The sequence below is a fragment of the Heterocephalus glaber genome, unplaced genomic scaffold (assembly GCF_053883595.1).
Source record: "Heterocephalus glaber isolate CG9 unplaced genomic scaffold, H.glaber_assembly_v1.0 deba00001737, whole genome shotgun sequence".
In the NCBI taxonomy this organism is placed as follows: Eukaryota; Metazoa; Chordata; class Mammalia; order Rodentia; family Bathyergidae; genus Heterocephalus; species Heterocephalus glaber.
This window is the reverse complement of record NW_028258445.1, coordinates 6,202,232-6,209,236: the sequence shown is the minus strand read 5'-3', so window position 1 is coordinate 6,209,236 and position 7,005 is coordinate 6,202,232. Positions and strand designations below refer to the sequence as shown.

Here is a 7,005-nt window from a genome sequence, read left to right as displayed (position 1 = left end):
TTAGACATGGAGAAATGATTAAAAATAGTATAAATATATGCAAATGATGCATACATACAGATGTATATGGGTATGCATATGTGTGAGTGTATTTATGGATATGAGGGCACAAGCTCCTGTTGCATTTTAGCAGTTTGTGTAGGAGAGACGCACTGTAGCAAGTTTCCCAGTTGCTCGTGACCCTGCTTCCATCTTGGCGTGTTGGGTAGTGAACACTGCACCCCACAGATTTGTTCTTCGGATACTTAGCTGTGCACTGCAAAATCACAGACACTGGGGGAAGCTCACATCTAGATTTTCATCGTAAACACGTTTGAAGTAAGGTTTTATATGTCTATATATTTCATTTGACAGGTGTTGGCAGAATGATCACATTCAAAAATCTGCCCCTCTAGGTTTCATTATCATGACCAAAGAAGTTCAGATTTCAGCTTTAACTTTTCATGTGTAATAAGTAGAAATCCTAATTTCTAAGGTAGTCCAGAGTTTACATAAAATCATTTTTGGCTTTGGAGACATGGGTAAACCTCTACCACTCCTCCAAATTCCCATCTCCCCTCTCCAGGTTTACGAAGTGCCTGACCTCAGGTTTTCACTGTCCTCTCCATCTCCGGCTTGGTACAAGGGTACCAGCCCCTGTTGTCGGCAGCCCTGAGCACTTGCCAGTCAGTGCCAGGGAACTCTGTCTGCGGAGATGCGAGCCCCTCCTCTCAGACTCAGACTTCACATCCTCCTCAGTGCTGTGTATGGCTGCCACACAGTTTTCCTCTGCTAGGAGTCACCCAACAGTGCATGCAGCACACGCAGGCATACATGTTTCTGGCATGAGACGGCTCAGCTGTGTTGAAAACAGCTTTGTTTATCTTGTTCCATCACCTTAAGTGGCTACTCTGTTAATCGCTATGGCTAACGTTTTCAAATCCATAAGAGGACACAGTTATATGATTCATACTTTAGTTTCCCTTCCCTTCTGCCACTGCAGTTTTCATTCAACAGTGTTGATTTTAAAAACACACTTTTGTCAGTTGGTCCTTAGTAATTTCTACCATTTTCTGGCTACAACCCCTAAAGCCAAAGCATCCTTTTCCTAACATGTAGTTTATTTTTAAACTGTGTGTTTGAAATTAGTGACGAAGTACATGTTGCTTGGTTGGAGCTAAGAGACTGCTTGCTGAAAGAATTGTAGCCTGAGCCTTCTGTAATGCAGAAATACTTTTCAGCAGACACGAATGTGGCACCTTCTATCAGGTAAAATGACTTTGCCTTTATGATCCTGGTGATATTGAGCAATTCAGCTTTAAGTAGAAAGAAGTACATATTTTAACCCCAGAACTTAATTTCCCTTATTTAGTCCTAATAAGATCTAGAAAATCTTCCTTTGCTACTGATAATCTTTGACAGCTGTGGTGATATTTAAACAAATAAAGATAATAATTTTATGATGAGTAAACAAAGAACAGTATTAGAACTTAACATTTCACATTATTAAAAATTGTGTTTGATATTCATTTCTCAACTTGTAACACTCCATTCTTATATAAAAAGCATATATAATTTCATTTAGTATTTTGCCTTGTTAAATACTTCTTATTTAGCAAAGAATACATTGAGATAGAGATAAACACAGGGAAATATCCTCTGTGTGTGTGTATTTATGTGTGTGGTGTGCGCATGTGTGCGTGTTTATGTGCTTGCTGTGTGTGACAGAGAGATTGGGTTGAAAGCAGTTGAGAATTTCTGAAGTACCCTTGATGTGCTGAAGGTGATGCTTGGTGCCTATCAACAGCAAATTCTTCGAACCTGGAAGATGAACCACAGCTTTAGAGATGTGTTTCTGCAGCCTGAGCAGGAGCTTCCTCACTGCTGTGGTCCCTGAGGAGAACTCAGTGTCCCCGGGATAGGCGGGCCAGGCCTGTGCTGCTGACAGATGCACTGTCGCCCCTGGAGTCCTCCTGGCAGAGACATGAGGCTGATTCTGCTGCCAGTGGTTGCTGGGGCTCTGTTTTGAGGAAATGTTCATCTTCCTTTTCTTCTAATTTCCTCAGGTTTAAAGGTGAATGGGCAGCTTTTTCTGAAGTCTGCCCAAGAAGATTTCTTTACTGTAGAAGTAATTTTGCTTTATTAACTTTGATTCAAAATATCTACTTATCAAGTACTATGTTCAGCCAGGAACATGCTTTGTGATAATTCCTTTATCGAGGCCATGATAGACTGTGGTTCTTCTCTAAACGTTTTTTCATCCGTTCTCCCAGAGAGTTCATGTTCACCCTCCTGCCAGGTTCAGCCACATGAAGACCTCTGGCATATGGACAGTTACATTTCCTCTGCTAATGAACTCAGGGTAGCACCAAGTATATAGGGCACCAAGTAATCCAAAAATGGTATCCAAATAAGCAAAAATAATCCAAACAAGGGAAATACTTTAACTCTCAACCTGCTAGATATCTGAAACGCAAGTTCCTATTCTCTAAAATCAAAGAATGAATTCTAGGAACAGCAGAAGTTAAGAGTAGGAAAAATTTATTGAAAGAAAGATAGCTTCTGTCTAAGAGAGACAGAAGGGGGACTGGAAAGTGGTTTACCCACCCACCCCACTTTTCAAAGGTGTTTGTTTTATAGGGCAAAGCTACAAGGTGAGGCAGGTACGAAGTGAGATAAAACTATAAAACCCAATGGAAAATTACAAGGTGGGCATGAGACAGGACAAAACCATGACCAACCAATAGGATTACAAGTACAGTCACCCAGGAAATATTGATTATAATCAACAGGGGATCAAATGGGAAGACAAGTCTTGCACAAGGAATTTCCAAAGGAAAGTGGGTTAGGGAGATCGGTGCCTATCTAGAATGTCGGTCACTGCCTTTCCCAGGGGAAGTAGATGGGTGCAGTATTTTTCTCTTTATAATGCTAACCAGTGAATGTACCTCATCTTTCTATGCTGAGGGCCCAGCTTTGTCTAACTGCCTTATAATAATTTCTAACTAACTTAGCTGTCTGCAATAGTTTGACTTCCTTTGGTCAGTTAAGTGCAAGCAAAACTGATACAAATATCACTTTCCGTTAGATTCAAAACTGGACCATGGTTGTGAAGACTCATTTTCCCCCTTTTTATGAGGACCAAAAGATTTCCAAACAGAGGGAGCAACAACACTTCCAAGTCCCAAAATGAATTGAGAACTTAATCATTATTAATGTTTTTACATAACAGCATTTGGCTTTTACATTCTGCTGTATGTATCCTATTTTGTTGATCTTTGCTTTTAACCTGTTATTTCTTCTGTATACTTTAAGATAAATTTTTCAGTTATTCAAATGGAATGATACTTAATTTATATTTTTTCCTCATATAAACATTTAAACATCCAGTTTTTTCTCATAATTCTGACTTTAACTTGATCTTATAAATTTTATTTTCATAACAATAGAGTTTGAAGTGCTTCCCAAGTTTTCTTTTATTTTTGACGTGTTTTACAGTAATATAGGTTTAGTTTCCAATGATGTAAGGGTCTTTCTTGGCCTTTCCCTTCAAATTCATTTCATTCCAGAGTAAGACCTCACTATGGTTGCTAGCATTCAAATTTGTTTCAGTTTGTTTTATAGCCCAATGTGGTTTATCTTGATGAACATTCCATGCACTCTTGGACATAATTCTGGTACCTATACCATTGTAAAACTGCCTCTTAATTCAAGTTGGGGAGTCACACTGTTCACAATTCATGTATCCTTCTTCAAGGTTTATTATTTTGGCTTACCTGTTTTGTCAGAGTGAAAGAGCAAGATGAAAATATCTAACTATGTTGTTACTATTCTTTATTTCTTTCAAGTTTTATTATTTAAAAACTATTGTTAGTATGAGATACATTTTAAGTAATTCTATACCTTTTCTTCTTAATCTCCTGAAAATTTACTTGTTTTTGTTCATTTGTTTGTTTGTTTGTTTGCTTTGGTATGGAGAGGGAACTCAGGACCTTGAGCCTGCCAGGCAGGGCAGCAGCTCTGAGTTAAATCCCTGGCCCCAAAATCTATTCATTTGATAACAATATGAAGTCATTAGTCTTCTTATTCCTTACACATTATATCTTTTTTCAATATTTTTACATTTAAAGTTTATCTTTAAAATCTTCTTTTGTAGGTAGCAGGACAGTGTCAGTCTTTCTACTTTTATTTTTAATAGGAGTCCCTAGATCATTTACAAAATTTGATACAATGATTAATATGTTTGTGTTTAAATATGACATTTTACTTTTTGCTTTGCAGTTTGCCCACCTATCTTTCTTCAGTCATCTTTTGCTGCCTTTTAATATTTCTCTACTATCTACTTCACTAAACCTTCATTTTATTTTGTGCTTACTCTAGGAATTTCAATGTACCTTAAGACCTGACTTAAGAACGGGTTCTATTCCACCGCAATGTTCAAAAATTGAATTCTTTTGTGAGGCTGACAAAGTGAGTCTTACACACCTTTGACACAAATACGCAAAGTAAAGTAGAAAAAACCCAACACACACATACCGTAAGTCCTCGACTGCCACAGTACTGTGCACTGAGGGTGCCTGTGCAGAGGGCTCGCCGCAGCTCTGTGACAGAGTCTGGCAGCGACGGTTGGTCTGCTTCTAGGAATGTCCCCAATTCGAGGTCGCTCATGTCCGTGAAAGTTTGAAACTCGACTGTTCCGAAGCTGGAGACGAATTATCCATCTTCAGCTTGTCACAGTATGCTTAAACATCAGATGCTACCATACAAATGACAGATTGTACAAGTGTAATATTGCACATCTTACATTTATACAACTTATCATAACTAGGTTTGCTTTATCAGACAAATGAAGATATGGCTAAAATATATAAAATGCATAGGACAAACTTATACTCCAACATTATGTCTTGACCATCTATATTTCAAATGTAAATTAGTTCCTCTGATTTGTTTGGCAATATTAGTTTTTTTATATTTATTATATCCCACAGTATTTTGCTTTAAACTGTATTTTTATTTCAAAAATATTAAAATAATAAAAATAAAAGTGGTCAGTAATTTTTATGCAGCAATCATAAAAATGTTACATAAATCAAAACCATTGTAAATCACTATCTATAATAATCTCATAAATCTTTAATAATTTCCAGGTTTTATAGTAATATTTTTCAACAGCCTTGTATCAAAGTTGATTCTACTTTTCTGCTATTTTAAAATTATTTGATATTTCTAATTTAATTTTTATAAGTGAATATTTAATTTTCTAACTATTCCCTAAGGTATTTTAGACAGAATGCTGTTCTTCATATTTCATGTTAACATCCATGCCTTGGTGCTTAGTGATTCTATTGGTTTTAGGTAAAAACAGTTGCAAAGAAATTCATAATGGTCATCAGTGCTATCTCTTGATATTCTTTTTGTAATTGAATGAAATTTAATAAAAACAAAAAATTTTACTACGAATTATTTTTTTCATTTATGGAATTACATGGAAACATGCATACTTTCCCATCTTTACCCTTTTGTTATATCAGGGAAACAGTACGACTGTAGTGTGTTTTAGTGTGTTTGTTTGATTACTTACTTAGATTTAGTTTGACTTTTTTCATTCATGATAAGCTACCTTTTGTATGTGCTTCTGTGTGTGTAAATTCTGATATATTTTGTTGAGTAGGCCTTCATCTAAATAAATATATAATCCAAAGCATTAAAGTCAAGTAATAAAGACAAATTCATGATTCAAATGTGCAACTGCATAATTATATTTCTGTATTATTGACCCTAAATGTTAAATGTATGTATTTTGTAAATGAAGAAGTATGCAAAATTTCAGGTAAGTGGGCATTTCTTCCATGAGTAGATAAAAGGTCATCAAAGGCATAATACAGAAGATAGATCCCCTTTATGATCATTTAAATATAATCAAAGCCTCAGTGAAAGTTCAGTTTTAAGTACTATATAAAAGTTTTTTGAAGTGTTTTAGAGCTTACTGAATAATAGGGTTCTTGTCTTCATAAGTCATAAACATGTAAGCATGGAAGTAATCTTTTTATTTTACTGATTATAAAGTGTTTTATGTTACCTATATACCTTGCATGATTTCATTATTTCAAATTTTTTGCTGTCTATTCACCTGAAACTAGTACAATGACATCTCCCCAAATCTACTGAAATTTTCTTCCCTAATTCAGGGGCATTCTACTTAATTTACCATACATAACAGGCATTTTTCATAATTGATTTGACAATAACTTTCACAGTTATTTAGATCTTTGAGCTCTTTGCACAATTTGAAATTATCAAGGATATTATTTTAAAATTTTTCTTCAATATTTAGTTGACATCTTCTTAGTCTCTTTCTTGGACTTCTATTCTCCTCCCTTGATCTTTCTCAGATCACATCATTATTACTTTTATTTCACACACTATACTCTCTTTAGATGGTATAATATCACCTCTGTTGATGCTACAACTTTCTACTAATTTTAACTCCATTTTCAATAAGTAATATCTCTCTATGGCTTTAACCACAATTGCATTTAAATTAACTTTGAAATTGCAGTGCGTGTCCTGGATGTTCAGATTCTCAGGTCCAAATCTAATATTTCATTTCTTTGACTGGTTTTCCCGAAGATGGCTCAAACACAAAGGATATAGACCTCACTCATCACCTCTTCACAAAACAGTTTTTCCAGTAAAATTCTATCTCAGAATGGAGTCAGTAGCCACTTAATATTTCAAACCAAAACCAGGAAATATTCCAGAATTAAAAAAAACTTTGTTCCCTCATAAATATCTTTTTACAGACCTTTCTTTGTATCTTTATTTTTTAATGTGTAAAGAATCTGAAATGTCGCAGTATCTCAGCCTGTTTCCAGAGTGCTGTTTCTAATATTCAGATTTGGTTACGCGACAGAATTATTTAAAGTAGCAACACAGCTTGTAAGCGTTTCCCCGAGGTCCAGGTAGAGCAGCCTGACCCCCAGGCTGCCTTGTGTGGGGCCAGCTGTCCAGTCCACAGGCCCC

The 7,005-nt window shown here is 35.8% G+C and overlaps 1 protein-coding gene across 7 annotated transcripts in view; it reads left to right on the top strand.

Annotated features, from left to right (window-relative positions):
• The window catches only part of Fstl5 (follistatin like 5), a 742,188-nt gene that overhangs the window by 335,229 nt on the left and 399,954 nt on the right, over positions 1-7,005 (top strand). The window lies entirely within an intron of this gene.